The sequence below is a fragment of the Aplidium turbinatum genome, chromosome 4 (assembly GCF_918807975.1).
Source record: "Aplidium turbinatum chromosome 4, kaAplTurb1.1, whole genome shotgun sequence".
In the NCBI taxonomy this organism is placed as follows: domain Eukaryota; kingdom Metazoa; phylum Chordata; class Ascidiacea; order Aplousobranchia; family Polyclinidae; genus Aplidium; species Aplidium turbinatum.
Genome location: NC_137475.1, coordinates 42,347,681 through 42,369,596, shown reverse-complemented (window position 1 = coordinate 42,369,596; position 21,916 = coordinate 42,347,681). Strand labels below are relative to the sequence as shown.

Genomic DNA, 21,916 nt, shown 5'->3' with positions numbered 1-21,916 from the left:
TAAACAACGTTCACTTTTACCCAGGGTGTAATAAAAAGTGGGTGGGGCATAGTTGCTGAAAAAAAGGCGGTCAAAAGAAATGAACTGGCCACTCTACTCTCGTTAGTGCCAAAGGCCTAGTGTGATGAGAACCTTATTTTCTCATTCCCCAAAGCTCAATAACTGAATAAGGGACTACGGTACATTTAGTCCTTTACCTTTATCTATCCCACAGCCACAGCAACGGGTTTGATTTTGAATCTTTATCCTCGTACTGATAAAGCCTCGGATAGGTTATTCCTTGTAGTTTCGCATACTTGTAGAGCAGTGGTTCTTAACTTATTGCCTTGTCGGCACCACATTGAAATTACCAACCAGTTAGTTCTCTCACCCCCTCCTACACTGTAAAAAAAATTTACGATGTTTTTCCTGGCAGCAAAAGTACGGAGCATGCGTAAAGTAATTTACTCTTAAATTCCGTTAAACATATTTACGGTATTTTTTTTGTTAGCGTAAGTATTTTGTTGGCGTAAATTTACTCCTAATTTCCGTTAAATATATTTATTTACGGTGCTTTTCCTGGCAGCAAAAGTATTGAGCATGCGTAAAGTAATTTACTCTTAATTTCCGTTAAATGTATTTACGGTATTTCTTCTGTTAGCGTAAGTATTTTGTTGGCGTAAATTTACTCCTAATTTCCGTTAAATATATTTATTTACGGTGCTTTTCCTGGCAGCAAAAGTACTGAGCATACGTAAAGTAATTTACTCCTAATTTCCGTAGATACTTTTACGGTGATAAGAGTGTTTACTTCATCGTATATAATATGACAACATGATGACTTAAACTTTTCAAGACAAGCTATTAACACCAACATTGGCGTTTCCATACAGTGAATTGTTACGCTTTTCTTTTCAATGGATAGGTACGTCTTATTGGGTGTTAACAAACTTACGATTTTCCTAAACTGTCGCGAATAGAAATTCTTCAAAAACGCTTTCTTCAAAAGCAATTGTATTATAAAAGAACGCGTCACTTGTATAAACACAAACTGAAATCGAGCGTATAGGCAATGTATGGAGAATGAATAAGTTTATTCATTGGCAGACATCAGAGTGTATACGTCTTAAATCAGCTATTTTCTTTATCAGCCGGAGCACGCGCGGTGATGACTGTTGTTTGCCCCGTTTTTTGGTTCTTCCTCCGTAAACGTTTATCTTCGCCACGAACCTGTAAAAAAATGCTTTCCTGTAAACAATGCAAGATGCTTTCTTGGACAAGTAGGCTACCTTAAAGCAGTGCTTTTCAACCGCTGTGCCGCGGCACACCAGTGTGTCGTGTCAGATCGTTAGATGTACCTTGGGAAATTATACACATTTACTTAATTAGTCTATACATGAAAATGAACGATTTTATTAGTCTTTCTGCAATTAATGCCAAGATACCGGCTTTTTGTCCATCTAAAATAGCTCCGGTTTAACACTGAGCGAGTACGAATAAGATGATAAATCACATTCCCATTATATAGAACAATATTATCTTGCAATGTATCCTTTAGTATATTTTGGGGGAGTTCAGTTGATTGGTGGTGTGTGGTGTGCTGTAGGATTTTTGTCATTATAAACAATGCGCCGCAGTTCAAAAAGGTTGAAAAACACTGCCTTATGGAATTATATCCGGTGATATGGCAGTTCACGTTGATTTCTAACATTTAAACAGAATAAGAAAATTTTACTTGAATGGTGCATAGCAAGTGCTTATAAGTCGGAACAGGTCCAACTCTCCAAGCTGGAGGAAAATGAGCAAATTTGACAAACCTAGAGGCGGCCACGGCGTGCCATTAAGGACGCAACGGCTCTACCTCTACCTCAATGACCTTTCAGGGAGAGGGTAAAACAACTGTTTCAGTCTTCAAAATATCGATACCTCCTACGTCATGACAAGGTGAAGTAAACCACACAGGCACACATAGGTTACAATACAATCATAGGCGTCGAAATAGGGTGGGCCGGGTGCGAAATTTTTTTTCCTACGAGATTTTTGTCTCATTTATTTTAGTCACTTTAAAAGTAAGATTTTCCGAAAGTGTTTGAGAGATTGGTTGATTCAGATTGCGAAATAACTATTTGCCAATAAAATTCTGCAATGATAATAAAATATAAGCTTTCCCTAACCCTACTTTTTTGAAAAGCTCTTGTGCACCGCAAAAATTAATTTAAAGAAAAAAAAAAGTTTGACTTCGACGGGCGTCGAACCCTCGTTCTCACGATATTAGGCGGAGGATGATACCACTGAACCAACCGTGCCAACGAGAAACTGTTGCATTCCACACGGTTTTAATACAAACTTTTACCAAAATATGTAAATGAGACAAAAATCTCGTAGGAAAAAATATTTCGCGGGCCGGGTGGGCGGCGCCCACCCGGCCGTGAAACGAGGGTGGGCAAAATATGTTTCGCCCACTCTGTTTTCATGACACTTATGAAGTGTTCGTTACAATTATTTCCGCTTTTGTTAAACGCTGAATTATCCAACCAACTGCCGCGCAACTTCTTGTTTTACGCTATGTCTCTCGCTAGATATCTGACAGAACAAAGCAATTCCGCAACAACACTGCGTTGAAAAAAAGGCGGTAGGCCTACTCATTGCATTGTTGTTGCTACGACAACTGCGACACGCTGGCAATTCCTGGTGAGAGAAAGCCACGTTTGATCTTTTTTCCGAATGGTCTCACTTTGGTTACGTCACAATCAAACTTCAGTTCCGGGTCAGCGTAAGGGAATATGAATATGACATCATAATTAACATTACAATAAAATAACCGGTAGGCTACAAACTAAAGACGACCTAAAACAATCGCGTTTTACAAATATTTCCTCACAAACTTGATGCTGAGTATAAATTGGGGCACCGCGCGATGTTGTCATTTCATTATTGAAAAGTTAAACATGAAGCAAAGTCGAACGTCTATTCGCAGATTCTTAAAACCAGCTAGTGTTCGGCGATATTGAAAAAAACAAAACGATACGATGTTTAAAAAAAATACTCAATATTTCGATACTTTTCGATGTTTTTGTTCTAATTAAGAAAAAAGTTTCCCAGTCTTCGAAATTAGTGTCGGCAATTGCCGAGGTGATTGCCGACACAGATGCATGAATGGCGCATTAGCGTCGACAATAAAAATGCCGAGGCCACACGAGCGCTTGTAAGGTTAGCGTTAGACATTCCTCCCAGTCGTTATGCCACAGCCATAGATTTGATCCTTAGTCAACACCCTGATGGAGCTCTGCGAAGAAGAAAGAGGCGTGTGGATGGGTATCAAAGCACGAAAGCAGCAAAACGTGGACGCTTCATTGCGAACGGCGAAGACAGTGTAGATGAGCCAAGCGATGAGCCTCTTGATGTGTCCAATTTCAGTGATGACACAACCTCATCCTCCGATACAGCATCTGATGATTCCGATTCTGACAGCTAGTTCTTTATCAAACAGACTTTGTGTTGCTCGCAGTATCCCAATTGTGCCGAACTTAGTTAGTGGATGTTAGTGGATACGTAAATCGAGGCAATCTTCTCGGAGGGAGCTATTAATTTGTTACCGGTACCTGGTCGAGCAATTAACGTTATTTTATGATAATTCAACGTCGCTAAATATCGAATTAATGTAAAACAAACGTAAATTTCTTATTGAGCATTGTTGTTACGCAATATAACTCGCCGGGAAAATTAAATCGATTTGTGCGGACTCGAATGTTGAATCAACCCAAAATTAACTTTTCTCCCCCCCCCGTGAGTTATTTAACGTGAATTACCGTAACAGCGTGCGTATCGCGTTGCTCGCTTTATCGCTACTTTTAGTATTATTAGAAAAGATGTACTATCCAGAATACAAACCAACATTGAAATTCTACAAACAATTAAATCAAGAAAATTGAAATATTTTGGCCACATGATTTGCAATAATTCTATTCAAAGACAACTACTAGAAGGAAAAATGAGCGGCAAACGAAATAGGGGCAGAGAATTTGGACTAATGATATTGAAGACTGGTCAGGACTTAATTACAAAACTGCAGTAAAAAAATCTCACAACAGAGAAACTTGCCGTCTCATTGCCTCCAACCCTCGACGAGAGGAAGGAACTTAATGATGATGATGGTTGTTCCAGACAATTGTTCACCTAATCAAACGTCATATAAAAACCGTTCAGGTCTACTGAATCTTAGCGTATTACGTCATGGAATTTTTCCTAAAAATGAGCCTAAATTGCACCATCGTTCGTAAGACTTGTGTCAAACCTGTTTAAACATAAAACATTGCATCACCAATTTTGAACACCTGTTAGAATTGCGTGACAATGTCTTTCATTATTGCGTCACAGTTACTGTTTACGTGAGTTTGAGATATCGCAAATTATTCTAGTCATTTTAAAATTGTTGCTTGAAGAGGTTGGTCGCATGTTTAACTGTTTTGCTTAGTGCTTGTCAGCTGGACGAAAATTTCCGTCTTTTATCCAAGTAATCTGTTCTGTAGTGACAAGTTTTTAGTGGTGTATCGCGTTGCACTCCATTTTCGACAGCTTTGAGGTTATTTTTACAGAAATACAATTCTCGAATAGACGTTTCCTGAAGAGTGTTTCTTTTCGGTCATTACATACAGACGAACGGATCTGGGAATCTTATGTTACAATTTTCCCACGAAGAGATTATGGTTTACCGCTGTGACCAATGGTATTATTACATCACAACAAATCAAACAGTGCGGTCGTGATAGACTACTCTAGTATATTTTTCGCTTCTCGTTTTACATGTTTTGGTACAATTTTTTTCGTAATAAACGTTCACAGCAATTGCCAAGACAATTTCAACTTTTACCGTTTGGCCTTGGCAACGTTTTTGTAGGGGTTTACAGTTACGAGTTAGGGCTGTAATAGTTAAAATATTGAACAAAATTGAAATAAATATCGATATTGAAAAGATATCGTATCGAAAATTCGATATATCGCCCAACACTAAAACCAGCTTCCAAAAGGCGTCGAGATGATAACGCTGAAGAAGCCACGTCCAGCACGAATGAACGTAGAGATGACATTGATGAAGAAAGCAGTGCTTCAAGGATGGACAGTGGTGAAGTCAATGTCTCAGGCAATGCACCGGTAGTTGTAGAAGACAGCATGTCATTCACCACTGCCTAACCCACCGGCCTCCACACGGTGCGCATGGTCTGAGAATCCTGGACGACGAGACTGCTGAGTGGCTGAAGATTTCCTGCCCTCCAATCTAGCCTGGAAAGATCGCTCATACGCCATCATCATCAGTTGCTGACTGAACGCAAAGTGAGCCAGGAGAGGCACAATGTTGCTTTTAAACGTCACAATTCCATTGTTTGACAATGACTACCATAAGCTACAGTAAAAGAGAGACTCCTTTTTGATCTTTGTATTGTATTTTGTAACAAATTTTAATTTTTACCAACAGATTTTCGCGCCTCTATTTGTTTGTTTGTTTGTTTGTTTGTTTATCTTTATCCTGCATTGCGGGAAAGCGGACTTGAGCGCTATGCATCGGTGTACGCCTTCCGACATACACCTGACCCACGCTGCAGCCGACGGCAATGTCTGTTTCCGGTGGTCTACTCTACTTATGACGTAAATTTGGTACTACCCATTACTCGAAATCGATCACTAGGTAGAGGCAATTATCGTAAAGTTTCTTGCCCAGAGAAACAACAGCAAGTGCGGGTGGCTGGAGTCGAACATGCAGGCTCTCGACTGCGAGCCCAACGCGCTAACCACTCGGCCACGGCTGCCGACTTATCAATGTGGAGCCTATGGCTCGAGCCATGCCTGCCATAGGCTACCTTAGGTACGCCACTGCTTGGTTGAATTCGTGTGATAACATATTTATAAAGTATAGGAATCTTAATTTTCTTGTAATATTACGATTCAATACAAGAGCCACAAAATTTATGTTGACGAAGCACATGCGGGATTAGTTGGTTTTTAAATCTTTATCCTCGGTCTGACAAAACCTTGATAGGTTTTTCCTGGTTGTTGTTACAGACGGTTGTTCGCCTGGTCAAACGTCATGTAGAAACCGTTCGGGTCTACTGAATATTACGTCATGGAAATTCCTAAAACATGAGCCAAGATTGCACCATCGTCCGTAAGACTCGTGTCAATCCTGTTGAAACCGGTTTAAACATGAAATGTTGCGTCGCCTTTGAGTTATCACAAATTTTTCTGATTCATTCTCGAAGTTGTTTGTTGGAAGTCGGTCGCACATTTAACTGGTTTATTTGGTGCTTGCTAGCTGGACAAATTCTCCGTCTTTTATCCAAGTAATCTGTATCGTAGTGACAGTTTTAGAGGTGTAGGCATTGCACCAGTCATTTCGATAGCCGCGGGCTAATTTTACTGGAATACACTTTGAATAGACGTTTCGAAGGAGTGTTTATTTTTCGGTCATTACGTACAGACAAACGGATCCGGGAACTTTATGTTACAATTTTCCCACGAAGAATTATGGTTTACCGCTGTGACCATAAAAAATAAAAGACGAGTTCTTGTCAGTTGGTAGGTCAAGAAGAAATTAAAGCAAGAAAAATAAAAGACGAGTTCTTGTCAGTTGGTAGGTCAAGAAGAAATTAAAGCAAGAAAAATAAACGACGATTATTGTTAGCTGGTAGGCCAAGAAGCACTTGAAGGCATAAAAATAAACGACGTGTTTGTTGTCAGCTAGTGCAGAAGAACTGATTAGAAGTACAAGAAATAATAAAAGAAGATTTGTTGGTTGGTAGTCTACACTCTTACAGAAGCAAAGAAAAGTAAAGACATTTCTTCTCAGTTTGGTACTGAAGAAAAATAACTTTGACAATCATTGGCAAGAAAGAAGATTAAAAGACAATCCATCTGTGCTTGTAGATTCAAGTGGAAGAATCCAAGCAAGTTTTGTGGACTTTAGGACTTCATACTCGTACAGCTACGGTATCGTGCATTTAAATTCTTTTTTGTATTTTTACTGTCTTTGCAGTTAAGTTTTTTATAACTACTGTAGCCTAATAATTTTGTGTGTTTGTGTAACTTAATTTTTTTAATTGTTAAATTTAGCCCCAACATTTAATATGTCTACACTCGGTGGCGACAAGGACTCGACCGCCGTAGACTCGACTAAGTTTAAGCCTGATGATGTTCTTTGCGGTCGGGCAGGCCATTCTGGGGAGGGACCCATTAACGATGAGGCTAAGTCAGTTCGAGAGGCCCGGCATCTTAGACGGGATATTTTGACTCAAATTGGGAAACTTTCTGTAGCCCTAGGTTCTTTGAGTGATAAGCAGGAACTGTTAATTTTTAGATCTAAGTTATCTACTTTAGAAGAGGAATTACGGCATTTCCATGCTCTTTTGACTAAAATCTTTAACTCTGCAATCTTGGCAGAACTTCGTGATAGGGTAGATCCCGAATTTAACTCGTTAAAAAATAACTTTGAACAAAAAGAAAGTGAGTTCTCAGATATGTTGGATGCTGACAAACATCCTGAGGATAGCGCCTCAAATGTAAGCACTGGGATGTCTAGGACTTCGTCTCGGATAGTGGCACAAATTAACCTGCAGCTAAGACGAGCTCCAGATACAAGCTGAGGCCATTCGAGCTGAGGCTGCCGCGAGAGCTGAGGCCGAAGCGAGAGCTGCTGAGGCTGCCGCGAGAGCTGAGGCCATTCGAGCTGAGGCTGCCGCGAGAGCGGAGGCCGAAGCGAGAGCTGCTGAAGCCGCCGCGAAAGCTGCCGCGAGAGCTGAGGCCATTCGAGCTGCGGCAGCCGCGAGAGCTGCTGAGTTCGCACTCAAAGACGCTCGGTTGAGGGCTGAACAACGTAAAGAGGTAGTTTTAGCTGAATATCGATCAGAGGTGGGCTCTCGGCGTAGCTCTAAGAAGGGCTCTTCTAGGCATTCCAGAAATGAACATCAATCGCAGTTTAATTTACATAACCTTTTCCAAACGCCCGTTCAACCTGTGAGTGGACCAGGGCAATCCACACGTTTTCCAGCTGTTTCAGGAGGTCTCGGGGCCGCGGCTAAGGGTCTTCCGAATGCTGTAGAGCCAAGGTCTGCGAATTACAACCGAACTCCTCCCCCAGAGCGTACAGGTCACGGGGCCGCCATTAGTAGTAATGCTTTGCCCCCTTTACAGTTTTCTGCGCCGCTAGGTTTTGATCGCCCAGCTACACGTAATTTGGGTGGTTGTGAGAGGCGTATCGCGTCTCCTGATTTTAACGTGTGTGAGGATCGTGGTCGGGCTGTGCATGTGACTGAGCCCACTCAGCCCCTTAAGGGATATAGCTTGTCTTCTCCCGCTAAATCGAGTTCTCAACAGCAGGATTGCTTTTTTGAATACCAAAATAGTAGGACGTTTTTCGATAAGGCGGCCTTGATTGGTTACGATGGTAATAATATGCCATTTATCTTCTTTAAAAATCGTGTTACGGCCTTAATGGCAGCTTCGCCCTTTAAGGGGACTTGTTTGACTTTGCTACAAGCAGCTTGTGTTAGAACAGCTGCGCAAACGATTGCTAATTTGGTTTCTGACACCCCTGGCTTGTCAGAGGAAGACAGGATAGAAATGTCGTTAGCTCGCTTGTCCCAGCGTTTTGGGGTTCGTGGAGGTCTTTTCGCAGAACCAGAAATTAGAAAGTATCGCTATGGTAGCAAATTGACTTCGACCTCTTCCAGTGATCTGAAAGAGTTTAAAGATGAATTATCGCAGTGTTTGCTTTACGCGCAAGCTTATGGTCAGCGTGATAAATTGGAAGGACGTTTTGTTTTGGATTTGTCTAAGCGACTCCCGTTTGACGCTAAGCAGCGTTATCTTGACTTTTTAGGTGATCAGTATGGTGGCACTGATGAGCCTACTTTTCAGAGTTTGTTTGAATTTGTAGTACGGGAGGAAACGCGTAAGTCGACTGATTTTAGCATTATGCTAATGGGCGATTCTGGTGAGTCGCAGCATTTTAAAAAGTTTGGCAAAGGAAAATTGCCTTCATGTCCGGTTAGGCAGACGTCCGTAAAACCCCACGATGATGTGATGTCAGGGAGTTCGCAGTACTCGACTGTTGTTGGCGCACCGCGCGGTGGTGAAGCCAGACGTAAAAACCTACCGGCATGCATTTGTTGTTCGTCACGTGGTCAAGTTGAATATCATTTTTTGTCTAATTGTAAAGAATTTTTGCGCTTGACACCTAAAGATCGGAGAGATGTCATTGTGAAAGCTGGCAAATGCTTGAATTGTTTGCGCCAGCATATGGTTAGGGATTGCGTTCATGCAAATAACTGTCGTAAGTGTGGGCTTAACAACGATAGGAAACACTATTTTCTTCTGCATGATTTTTATGTGACGTCACATGATTCTCTGGATTCTGTTGGGAAAGATGATGCTCGTGCCAGAGTTCCTGTGCGTAATGTTAAGATTGGAAATGTTAAAGCAGCCTTTAACCGCGTTACTGCTGCTCGTGTTTTGAATCCAATGACTGGCAAATCGAAGTTGGTGTATTGTCAGCATGATCCTGGTTCGCAGTTGACGTTTGTTTCGAGTGATTTGGTGTGTGAACTTGATCTTAAACCGTACGATAAAGCGTCGTTTAAAATGGATACCCTGGCTGGTCAGAAAGCTACTTGTGCTGACCTTGTCAAACTCAACATCCAGTCGTTAGAGACAGATGAACTGTTTTGTGATATAACTTCGGTGGTTAACCCAGCTTGGGCTGATGATGTTAAAACTTTACCGCATAAACAAGATTTAAATGGTTTCCGTCATTTTCATGACGTGAATATGTTTCATTTGAATGATTGTAGTACTGTAGATGTACTGATTGGCAACGACAACGCTTATTTGATGTGGGCAAAAGAAGAACGTGTTGGTGAAAATCGTAGTGAACCGCATGCTTTACTCACTCCTCTCGGTTGGTTGGCTTGTGGTGGTAAGTCACCCTTAGAGGAAAGCGTTGCTAAAGTGTGCAGAATGCAGACGTCTTCAGAGTCGGATGTCATCTCTGGCTTTCAGCGTAAAATTGAGTCTCGTGATATGGAAATAGCAGACCTGAATAAAGTCATTCAGGATTTGACGTTGCAAAATGAAACCTGTGAATTGTCTCGCAATGATAAGTTGGCTAGAGAACTTGTTGAACCGAATATTGAGTTGAAAGATGGTCGATTTGAGATACCTGTTCCGTTGAAGGAAGATATTGATCTACCTAACAATTTTGTGTTGGCGTCAGATAGAGTTGCTGCTTTAAGGAAGAAAGCTTTAAAACAACCTGAACTTCGTGATTTCCTTACTGACACCATGAAAGATCTTAAATCAAATGGCTATATTGAGCGTACTGGTGAAGCAGGAAATGTCAAGGGATTTGAATGGTATTTACCGTACTTTGTTACGTCACAATTAAAAAAGCGCATTGTTTACGATGGCAAGTCTGAATTCCGAGGAACTTGTGTTAATGATGTAATGTTTTCGGGTCCTGACTTGTTAAACCCTCTGGTAGATGTCTTGGCTAGATTTCGGCTTGGTAGATTTGGTCTCATGGCTGATGTGACTAAATGCTTCTTTCAAATAAAGTTACCTGAGTCGCAAAGGGATTTGTTTCGTATATTGTGGTTTGAAGATGATGACCTTGAAAATGGTAGGATGGTACCATTTCGTTTTTGTGTACACCCTTGGGGAATAAAGAGTAGCCCGTATATCGCTTGCTTGGCTATAAAGAAAATGATCGAGCAGAATCCCAGCAGTGCTGGTGAATTGACTCTCTGCAATATTGCAAATAATATGTACATGGATGATTTTATATTTTCGGCTGATAGCTTAGAGGAAGCTCAGCAAATCACTCATGAATCAATTGCTTTGTTTGATAGCCGTGGGTTTAAACTTGGTAAGTGGAGTGCTAACAAGGAGGCTATGATTGTCTTGTCAAATTTGGATAATGAGATGCTTTCACCTTTGATTCGTGACATTGACTTTCAGACTGAAAATATGACTTTGCCATCAGCGAAGACATTGGGTTGTGTGTGGCAAACCGAGTCTGACGAGATGCGTATCGCATGTTCCTTAAAGCCCTTAGCTAAACACACGCGCCGAAGTATGCTCAGTCAGCTTGGACAAAATTTTGATCCGCTAGGCTTTGGAGCGCCATTTTTTCTAAAAGCACGCCTTATACTTCAGCAATTGGCGATAGACAAGTTTGATTGGGACACCGAGGTCCCTGATAGCTTTGTTAAAGAGTGGGAGTCGTGGCTTCGCTCTTTGGACCTGCTTAAGGATTTTTCGTTACCGAGATGGTATTTTGCAAACTCTGGTGTGTGCAGTCCGGATGATATTGTTTCATATCAATTGCATGGGTTTAGTGATGCTTCGAATCAAGCTTTCTCTTTTGTTGTTTACTTACGTAGACTGGTTAACGGAGTTCCGAGTGTGTCTTTCGTTCTGGGTAAATCTACCATTGTTGTAAAAAATCAGTTTTCTTGGCCGATAGCTAGGAAAGAGCTTGTTGCCGCTTTGAATACAGCAAGACTCGTGAAGCAGGCCTACGAGGCATTGAAGATGCCCGACTGCCTTAAGTATTTTTGGTGTGATTCTCGTACTGTGTTGCAGTGGGTTAAAAACCCTGATTTACGTTTGAATAAGTTTATTACGCGTCGAGTTGAGCATATTTTATTGTTGTCTGGAGCCCAGGATTGGCGGTTTTGCCCTACCGATATGAACCCAGCTGATGTTGGCACACGGCCAAATCTTATTACAAAGAAAGAATTTCGAGAGTTGTGGTTGAATGGTTCTAGTCTTCTCTATCAGTGTGAAGAAATTCCATCTGTAGAAAACGCCACTCCAGTACCTGTCCATAGCCTATACCTTCGTGACGAAGAGGGGTCGCTTGACGTTGGACAGGGTGGCCTTCACAGATTGATCGAGGCCGCACCTTCTTTGTATGTTATGAAAAAGAGAATCGCTTATTTGGTTGCTTTTGTTGAATTTTTGTGCTGTAAAACGAGAAAGCGTAGCTTTGTGAAGCCAAAACTGGATGCATCTTATCTTAACAGTGCTTCAGAGTTGGCTGTGAAGTTTGTTCAGAAGAGCGTGTATGGTGATGTGGTACATTTAATGACCAAACGATCGCCGGATGCCCTTGAGGAAGTGATAAAGCGAGGTAGTGTTGGCGCTTCGCAACGTGAGAAGGAACGGTTGAAAGAATTACGTTCACTTAAAAAGTACAGACCTTGTGTAGATGACGCTGGTGTAATCCGCATTGAAGGGCGCTTAAGTAATTCTCCCGAGATCTCTCTTGAAGCAAAGCATCCGATTGTTTTGCCTTCGAAGCACCCCTTCACAAGGCTTGTTGTATTGTCGCATCATAATGGAAATGCGCACTGTGGAGTACAGCACACTTTGTTGTCTACGCGACAGAAGTTTTGGATCGCTAATGGTAATGCCTCCGTGAAGAGGTATCTTAATGACTGTGGTGTATGTGCGATTGAGAAAGCACGGCCTATAAGGCAGCTCATGTCTGATTTACCTTTGTCTCGCACAACTGCGCATAGGAAACCCTTTTTTGATTGCGGCTTAGACTATCTTGGACCTTTAACCTTTGTTGAAGGTAGAAGTCACAAAAAAGCTTGGGGACTCTTGTTCACATGTATGGCATCTCGCGCTATTCATGTTGAGCTGGTTACGTCATTGTCGCTGAGTGATTTCTTACTTGCCTTTACAAGGTTTACAGATTTACGTGGGCAGGTTAATGCTATCTATTCCGACAATGGAAGTACCTTTCAGGCAGCATCTAAGAAGTTACCCGAGTTGATAGAATCAGCTGAATTTCACAACGCCCTGAGACAGAGAGAGATAAACTGGGAATTTATACCTCCGTATGCTCCGGCGCAAGGTGGCGCCTGGGAGGCAATGGTTAAACAATTTAAAATTGCATTTTTTCACATTTTGGACTCTTCAAGTCGTAAGCCCAATTTTATTGAACTGCTTACGTACACAGGCAGTGCCGTTCGGATCGTGAACGAACGCCCTTTGGTACCTTTGAGTGACGACCCTAGGGATTTTACTGTCATCACCCCTGCCTCACTTTTAACCCCATACTTAGACCCATACTGTGCTGTTGGGCAACCACATGATCGTGACCAATTAAGAAGGGATTATCGGTTCAATTTGTCACTTTCTCATCAGTTTTGGAGTAAATGGATCGATTTTTACTTGCCAGGTCTTCAGGGCCGGAAAAAATGGCTAAAAATGGCCGAGAATTTGGAGCCTGGTCAACTTGTAGTGGTAGGTTCTCTCCAGGACATTGGTAAACGTGGGAAGTATCAACTTGGGAGGGTGCATGAGGTAGTTCCACAAATTAGGAAAGGGAAGCCTGTGGTTCGTAGAGCTAAAGTTGCCGTCTGCAACTATGATGAGAGTACGGGGAAAGTGAAAGTAGACTATGTGTTGAGGGATATTTCGTGCCTCGCCCCCGTAAAGAACACCTAAGTGTTAGGGTTTGAGCCTGGTTTTGTCTGCGGTGGCCGACACTTGTCTGAGCCCAGAACAGTCGGTTATTATCGCAATCATTGTATATAGCATCATTTTTTGCGTGTACCTAATACCTATGGTACCAATTTCATGTATCGTCGTGTTTATTCTTATTGCTGTTCATTCTTTGCATGCCCTTTGTATTTGCGTATTAACTTAAACGTGAGTGATTCAAACAATTTGTGTATCATGTGTTTTTATTCATTGGCTCACAATTGTCGTCAATTCTTTTTTAGTTATGCCATGTCAGACTGTCATAACTAGGGGCCGCAATGTTACAGACGGTTGTTCGCCTGGTCAAACGTCATGTAGAAACCGTTCGGGTCTACTGAATATTACGTCATGGAAATTCCTAAAACATGAGCCAAGATTGCACCATCGTCCGTAAGACTCGTGTCAATCCTGTTGAAACCGGTTTAAACATGAAATGTTGCGTCGCCTTTGAGTTATCACAAATTTTTCTGATTCATTCTCGAAGTTGTTTGTTGGAAGTCGGTCGCACATTTAACTGGTTTATTTGGTGCTTGCTAGCTGGACAAATTCTCCGTCTTTTATCCAAGTAATCTGTATCGTAGTGACAGTTTTAGAGGTGTAGGCATTGCACCAGTCATTTCGATAGCCGCGGGCTAATTTTACTGGAATACACTTTGAATAGACGTTTCGAAGGAGTGTTTATTTTTCGGCCATTACGTACAGACAAACGGATCCGGGAACTTTATGTTACAATTTTCCCACGAAGAATTATGGTTTACCGCTGTGACCAGTTGTTTTGCATACTTCTAAAAGCTTTTGCCGCAGAACCGGTTACCGAAATTGACAGAGTGAAGTTTCCGTTTGTTGAAGTGTTGTTACTGGGGAATTATTCCATCCATTAGGTGCCTTGAATGGATAGCAGTCCTTCGAATACGTTGCTCAAGCGCACCCAGAGTGTCGAACCAGCGTCGCGTGATCTTGAGTCGGGCGCTTAAATCGAATCGGAAACTACGATAGAAGACTGTCTTTCATCCAAATCTTTTATCCCTTTACATCTTTAATATGTTTTATCTGCCATTCCAAAAAGTAACCTCCATTCTATTTCATTCCATTCCACCCCATGCCAAATGGGCTAATGCAGAGATTTTGTCTGGTGCCGTAGCTTTTGTTTGGTAGCTTTTGGCAACACTGCTGCATTACCAGTGACGATGGTGGGTGGTCACTGGTCACTAGACTAGTCACAAGATAGTGGTCTCATTGTCAACCTCACATGATGTTGTTTTGTTTTGGTCTTGTGGGCGAGTTTTAACTCGTCATTTGAAATATTTGGTATTGTTGACAACAAGACTTCAACAATCGGAAACTTCACTGTGTCAATCTCGGTGACTGGGCCTGTGTCAGTGATTCAAACCCTCTACATTCTACAAGTATACGAAACTGCCAGGATTAAGCTCTACAAGAAGTTTTCCCAGCGCGTGGATAAAAATTTAATCAAATGGAATGTAATCCAACCTAACCTATAGGACAACAAAATTTAAGTCAGATAAATATAAGTCTTACCTTAATTGGATTGCTACAAGTGTATAGTAAAAACATTACCGGTACGCTGCGGAATTTGTCTGAAAAAGTCATCCTATATTGCACTGAAATAAAAATCAGAGCTGGTATACAAGCCCCCCTCCCTTGGTACCGGTAACTCATGACAAAGAGGAATTAACCAAAACATGTGGATTGAAGTGTGTGAACAGTAAAACAAAGGTTAAGTAGTTTCACCTTACCGGTATATATTTGGTCGCGTCCTGACTTTGTCATGAGTTACCAAGGGTGGGGGGGACTTGTATAGCAGCTCCTAAAAAACTTAAAGATTAAATCATGCAACAAAGCTGATAAAGACACAAACGGACATCATCAAACATAAGGAAGTTACCGTATTATGCCTTCAGACTGAACATTAATGTATGCAATATACCGGTAGGCAGTGGGGGCGTCTTTAAATGTAGCAAACCTAGCAAACCTCGCAAACCTAGCAAACGTAGCAAACCTAGCAAACCTCGCAAACCTAGCAAACGTAGCAAACCTAGCAAACCACAAGGTTGCCAGATAGTATTTTTATAATTGTATTTTTTTTAGTTTCTTGGCGTTTTATTTATCGGGTGCATGTCTTTTGTTAATTCTTGCAACAGTCGACTGCTGAGAAACCTTTTTAATATGTTATTTGTTTAGTGTTGATGTTCTATTCTAAAAGATATTATAAAAGATATGTTCTATTCTAAAAGATATCAAAATCTCTTCTTTGTTGGTTATGGTTAGTTTTGATATAAATACGTTTAAAGCAATGCCTTTGCGAACATTTGTGAGATATTAAAAGGTAATATTAACGCAATATTTGGTAGTCAGACATTCGGGAATCAGTATTCAATCTCTTAGACCATGATTGGGTGAGTTCACCAATCACTGGTTCTCTTAAAACCGAGCTGCGGACGATTAATAAAACTTAACTTTTGCAGGCAACCGTGGTTCCTGCCCTGGGCTGCGCCGTGTGACACACAACGAAGTTTCTAATGACAAAGTTTTTGTGTGTGTTTAGAAAGTAAGGGATATTTTGTGAACGAAACCGGTTTTTCCAAAAGTCTTTGTTATCTGAAGTGTGTTTAAAATACCTATATGCTTTGGCTCCTTTTTGGGCTACTTGCAAAAAAAATTGGCTTGTTTTTGGGATTGGTTTGAAACGTGTTTTTGGCTGGGTAATTTTGTAGTATCTGGCAACTCTGCAAAGCTTGCTTATTTAAATGTAGCAAACCTAGCAAACCTCGCAAATCTTGAGAAAGGTTTCTACAATTGATGGCCGATGAGGTTTTCAACTGTTTATAGTTTGCATAAAATAGATAGGCCTAGACTAAAGACAACCTTACCATTACTTGCTGCTAATCTAAATCTATCTTCTTTTGAGAGACTATGAAAACCTATTGGGATAGGCTTTCAAATGCAGAAACCTTCTCAAGCTTTGCGAGGAATTCAATTCAATTCAATTCAATTTATTTTTCTTTGTCAGAATGCAAAAGAAATGATATTGAGAAAAAGAAATACAGTAACAAAACTAACAAAAGGAAAAGGTGGCAAAACCTTAATGGTTTAAGACGTGCGTGAAAGGATCTAATATTGCGGTATATGCATCAATAAATATAGTCAAGCACGGCCACCAAACCTGATACTTTAAAATAATTTGGAGTTCGCGACATTTAAAGACACCCGCTGAGAAAACCTCATAACTATCAATTGACAAATGCACAAACCTTTCTCAAAGTCATAGCCTAGATAGTAAAACCTTGTCAGGTTTGCGAGGTTTGCTAGGTTTGCTACATTTAAATAAGCAAGCTTTGCAGAGTTGCCAGATTCTACAAAATTACCCAGCCAAAAACACGTTTCAAACCAATCCCAAAAACAAACCAATTTTTTTTGCAAGTAGCCTAAAAAGGAGCCAAAGCATATAGGTATTTTAAACACACTTCAAATGCCCAAAACTTGGAAAAACCGGTTTCGTTCACAAAAGATTCCTTACTTTCTAAACACACACAAAAACTTGTCATTAGGAACTTCTTCGTTGTGTGTCACACGGCGTAGCCAAGGGCAGGAACTACGGTTGCCTGCAAAAGTTAAGTTTTGTTTATCGTCTGCAGCTCGGTTTTTAGAGAACCAGTGATTAGTGAACTTACCCAACCATGGTTTAAGGGAGGGAATACTGATTCCCGAATGTCTGACTACCAAATATTGCGTTAATGTTAACTTTCAATATCTCACAAATGTTGATCGCAAAGGCATTGCTTTAAACGTATTTATATCAAAACTAACCATAAACAACAAAGCAGAGATTTTGATATTTTTTTATAGATGATAATAGAACATCAATACTAAACAAATAACATACTTAAAAGGGTTTTAAAAAACAGGCACCAGACAAATTAAACGCCAAGAAATTAAAAAAAATACAATTAATAAAATACTATCTGGCAACTTTGTGGTTTGCGAGGTTTGCTAGGTTTGCTACGTTTGCTAGGTTTGCTAGGTTTGCTACATTTAAAGACGCCCGGCAGTGGCTATTTGACCGGCGCCGGTCTTTGAATCCGAAACACTATTTGACCGGTCATGACGTCACTATATAGGCATTTTTTTTCTTTTTCAAAGCAAAAGACGAGAAGAGTGCTTATATAAGTTCTAAGTTCAACACTTATGTTCAACTGATTCTCTGGCGCATAGGATACGTATCGGGCTGGTGCTCCAGAGGGAATGAGTTCGATGCTTCGCGGAAGCGTTTTTTTTTTATAATTTTTAACTAAATTTTGACCCGAAGTGACTCAATCGTTAGGCTTCTGCATTCTTGTGGTCAATTTTTAATTTGAGTAGCCTACAGCCCAATTTTTTATGTCTTTTCAAATATGAGTAATAAAGTTAGAGTTTTTTAATTTTCTTGCATTTAAGAATTTCTCTGGATAATTTTCCGTTTGTCATAATTTTCCGTTTGTCATTACATTTTTGCGTCGTTCGGCAAACACGGTCATATCCTCTTATGACAAATGGAAAATTATCCAGAGAAATTCTTAAATGCAAGAAAATTAAAAAATTCTAACTTTATTAGGCCTACTCATATTTGAAAATACATAAAAAATTGGGCTGTAGGCTACTCAAATTAAAAATTGACCACAAAAATGCAGAAGCCTAACGATTGAGTCACTTTGGGTCAAAATTTAGTTAACAATTAAAAAAAAAACGCTTCCGCGAAGTATCGAACCCATTCCCTCTGGAGCATTAGCCCGATACGTATCCTACGGGCCCAGAATCAGTTGAACATAAACATTGAATTTAGAACTTATATAGGGACTCTTCTCGTTTTTTGCTTTGAAAGAGAAAAAGAAAAAAATGCCTATATAGTGACGTCATGACCAGTCAAATAGTGTTTCAGATTCAAAGACCGGCGCCGGTCAAATAGCCACTGCCTACAATATATATAACTCCAGGCAGGACGTCACTGTTTCGACCTTAACCCTTTAATCGGAATGGCCCGTTTCGGCGAGTTCGATTCGGAGAGTTCCCTATTCGGAGATTTTTTGAAATTTTTTTGGAAAATTATTGGGTGCCGTAGCCTAATTATCATTGCCGTTTTTACATCGTTTTAACATCGCTAAACGTTGAAATCGTGCAGAAAAAAATAGAAAATTATCGGGTATCGTAGCTAGAGATGTACCGATACCAATATTTTGGCCGATACCAATCCTGATACCAATATCACTTTTTTAGGCCGATACCGATACTGATACCGATATTTTGGCTGATACTTTGGTGTTACAAAAAGAAGCAATTTTGGTATTTGCAAGGAATTATATCAAATGCTATGTTTTACCTTATTTGCATAAAACTCTTAAAAAAAGCTTTCAATTGGCATAATTTATTAAAGATTCAAGAATCCAATCTCAATCGCATTGCTGTGTCATAATAGTAGGTTTTAGTAATAAAAGGCCACCGTAATTGAGGATTGGGGTATAAGGGAAGAAACATTATCGTACATCATAACTGGGGTTTCTGAAAAAAAGTGTTTGCGCAAACTCTCCAAATAGGCTACCGTATCATAATTGATAATAAGATGTAAAATGTAAACCAAGTGATTTGTGTAGTTGTACAAAAACTATTCGACAAGTAATGTGCAACCTAAGGGCGCTTTTCGTTTGGTTTGAAAAGCTTTTGCTACTGGCCAAGACTACCCAGGTAGCAAAAATGCACAATTCTGCATCGCTCCCATCCCGCCAAACGCTAAAAAAACCCATGCAACTCGGCTGCCCCCAGCAAGCCGGCTCCACCAGTCGGCAAATTAACTTCCACCCTTAGCCGCAACAAACTCACAAAGCCCAAACAATGTCACGGCAGAATAAGTAGGCCCAAAAAGAAAGCAATGGGACCACGAATCCTCACCAAACCAATCAAAATGGTCCCGTTGCGCCCAAGATGACAACCTCATTGCGAAGAAAAGAGCGTCCCCCCCGGCCACCAGCACAAGGCTGAGCACTCACCAGCACAGCGAGCTGCCGTGACCCGCCAACCACAACGGTGCAGCTTCCACACTAGCCATTTCGATTCTTATGTCAATTCTTGCTACAAAACGGCTGCCGAGAAACATTATAGTTGATTGGATGGTCTAAATGGCTAGCGTGGAAGCTACACCGTTATGGCCAGCGAATCGCAACAGCCCGCCGCACCAGTGAGTGCCCAGCCCCATGCCGACAGCAGGGAAGGACACTCCCCCCCCCTTGCAATGAGGCCGCCATCCCAGGCGCAACAAGACCACTTATTGATTAGTTCAGTGAAGATTCGCAGTCCCACCGCCCCCACCCCGAGCCCACCCACTCCGCCACGACTTTGTTCAAGCCTGGTGAGTCCACCACAACGAAAGGCGGAAACCAAATCATAAACTGACAGAACCAGCCTACCAAAAACAACCAAGCCACACGGGTCCCTCAAATGTCCAGCAACGCAAAAACGATGCAAAACTACAAATTCCCGCCACCTGGGTAGTCTTGGCCTGGTTTTATCCTCTGCTGAGAAAAAAAAGAAACACAAATGATAAATATTGGAGAAATTGAGTCTCCTTCACCACTTAAGAATCGAACAACGCAAAACTGCTGAAACAAAACGTTTTGTTTGAGTGAAAGAATCACTGTAAGCAAACAATTCCAAAAGGTGCGCGGCACTGCGCGCATAAAGTCATGGGAGTGTGAGGTATCAAAAATTTGAAAAGGTTGTTATTTTTCTACTTCAATGTGATGTTAGTTACCACTTTAAAAAAATCTATATCTTTGCTTCTGCAGAAAATCCGCAGCAAACGCCTTTTTTTACGTGTTTAGTATCGGCCAAATTTTACCGATACCAATACTCAAAAAATGGCCGATATCACCGATACCGATACATCTCTAATCGTAGCCTATTTATCATTGCCGTTTTTACATCGCTTCAACATTGAAATCGTGCAGAGAAAATAGAAATGAAATGTTTGAACAATTAAATGAAAATTCGTCATGTCAGTTCGGTTGAGTTGTTTTTATTTGTGACCATCATATCAAAAACAATACACGTCAACACAGCAAAGGTCGAGAAAAAGGTAGAAGGGACAAAACGCGAACGTTAAAACGTGCTTGTGACCGAAGTAAGTGATTGAGTTGAAAGAAATTTGGCACGGCCGCAACACCTTCAGAAAAACTTAAGATATGAAGGGAAAATAAAAAAAAAATGTTACAAAAAAAAAATTATGTTGATGTCTATAAGTTAGTAGTTTTGAATAGTTAAAATGATTACCGGTAGTTTGGATCAACAAATGTGTGGCCTACAGCTTGGATTTAAAGGAAATTATCGAGTGCCGTAGCCTAGTTATCCCAACCAGTAAAAATTTGTTCCAAGAACCCAGTTAGCCTAACAGTTCATTTTTACATTGTAGTAACAGATAACCAAATGTGTGGCCTATCGTTTTAACGTCGCTAAACGTTGAAATACCGTAGCCTAGTTATCCCGACCAGCAGAAATTGCCATTTCTACATTGTTTTAACGTCGCTAAACGTTGAAATCATGTAGAAAAGAGAACATTAGCTGACTAGGATACGCATACTAGGATATTACGCAATATCGTTTCTTTCATAGTTGAAATTATCGAAGCTTTAGATGAGTGGGGTTTAGACCTAACCATTGAAATCTTAAAACTAAAAAGCGAATTAAATTTATTTTTGAACTATTAATGTTTGCTCAGATAAAATTGACAGGTATCCTGCGTTGCCTTCTGCATGCAAACTTAGAATATATTAGAATCCTCAACTATTACAAAATTCTAAATCCAACGACGCTTTCTGTTTATTTACAGTAGAGAATTCTGTATTCTATTCTCGAAGCTTTAGATGAGTGGGGTTTAGACTTAACCACTGAGATCTTAAATCATAGTTATGACACCGGAAAGACCCTAGTGATATGGTACGTTCCATATTCATAACTTTACCAAAGAAAACCAGAGCAACAGATTGCTCACTCCACAGAACAATCAGCCTTGTGAATCACCTAACAAACATCTTACTCCGAATCGTGATGATGAGATTGAGACCAAAACTACAATCGGAAATTTCAACAGCACAGTTTTTATTTGTTCCAGACAAAGGGACCACAAAAGGAATTTTTACATTAAAAATGATAACAGAGAGATGTATGTCCAATTCTTCTGTTTATTTAGAGAATTTTGTATTTTATTCCACAAGATCGTTTCTTTTGCATTCTTGCATTTTATTCAGTGTTTACCTTTGAGTGCCTTCCCAGACGGCAAAAATGACGAATTTTGTTGTCTGGGTTCGTTCAAAATATGTGTTTTACATCAAAACAACAGTTTTCATGA

General features: G+C 40.5%; 1 long non-coding RNA gene across 3 annotated transcripts; it reads right to left on the bottom strand.

The window, feature by feature from the left end:
• Nucleotides 1-1,013: 1,013 nt before the first annotated feature.
• LOC145768126 (uncharacterized) lies at nt 1,014-20,961 on the bottom strand. Of its 3 annotated transcripts, none has more exons than XR_014288909.1 (4): nt 20,842-20,961; nt 15,282-15,352; nt 15,064-15,146; nt 1,014-1,209 (listed from the first exon to the last, which is right to left on the bottom strand). It is a non-coding gene; the product is annotated as an uncharacterized LOC145768126 (long non-coding RNA). The 3 variants fall into 3 exon arrangements; XR_014288910.1 differs by lacking the exon at nt 20,842-20,961 and adding an exon at nt 15,431-15,564; XR_014288908.1 differs by lacking the exon at nt 20,842-20,961 and having other exon boundaries at nt 15,282-15,397.
• Nucleotides 20,962-21,916: the final 955 nt, after the last annotated feature.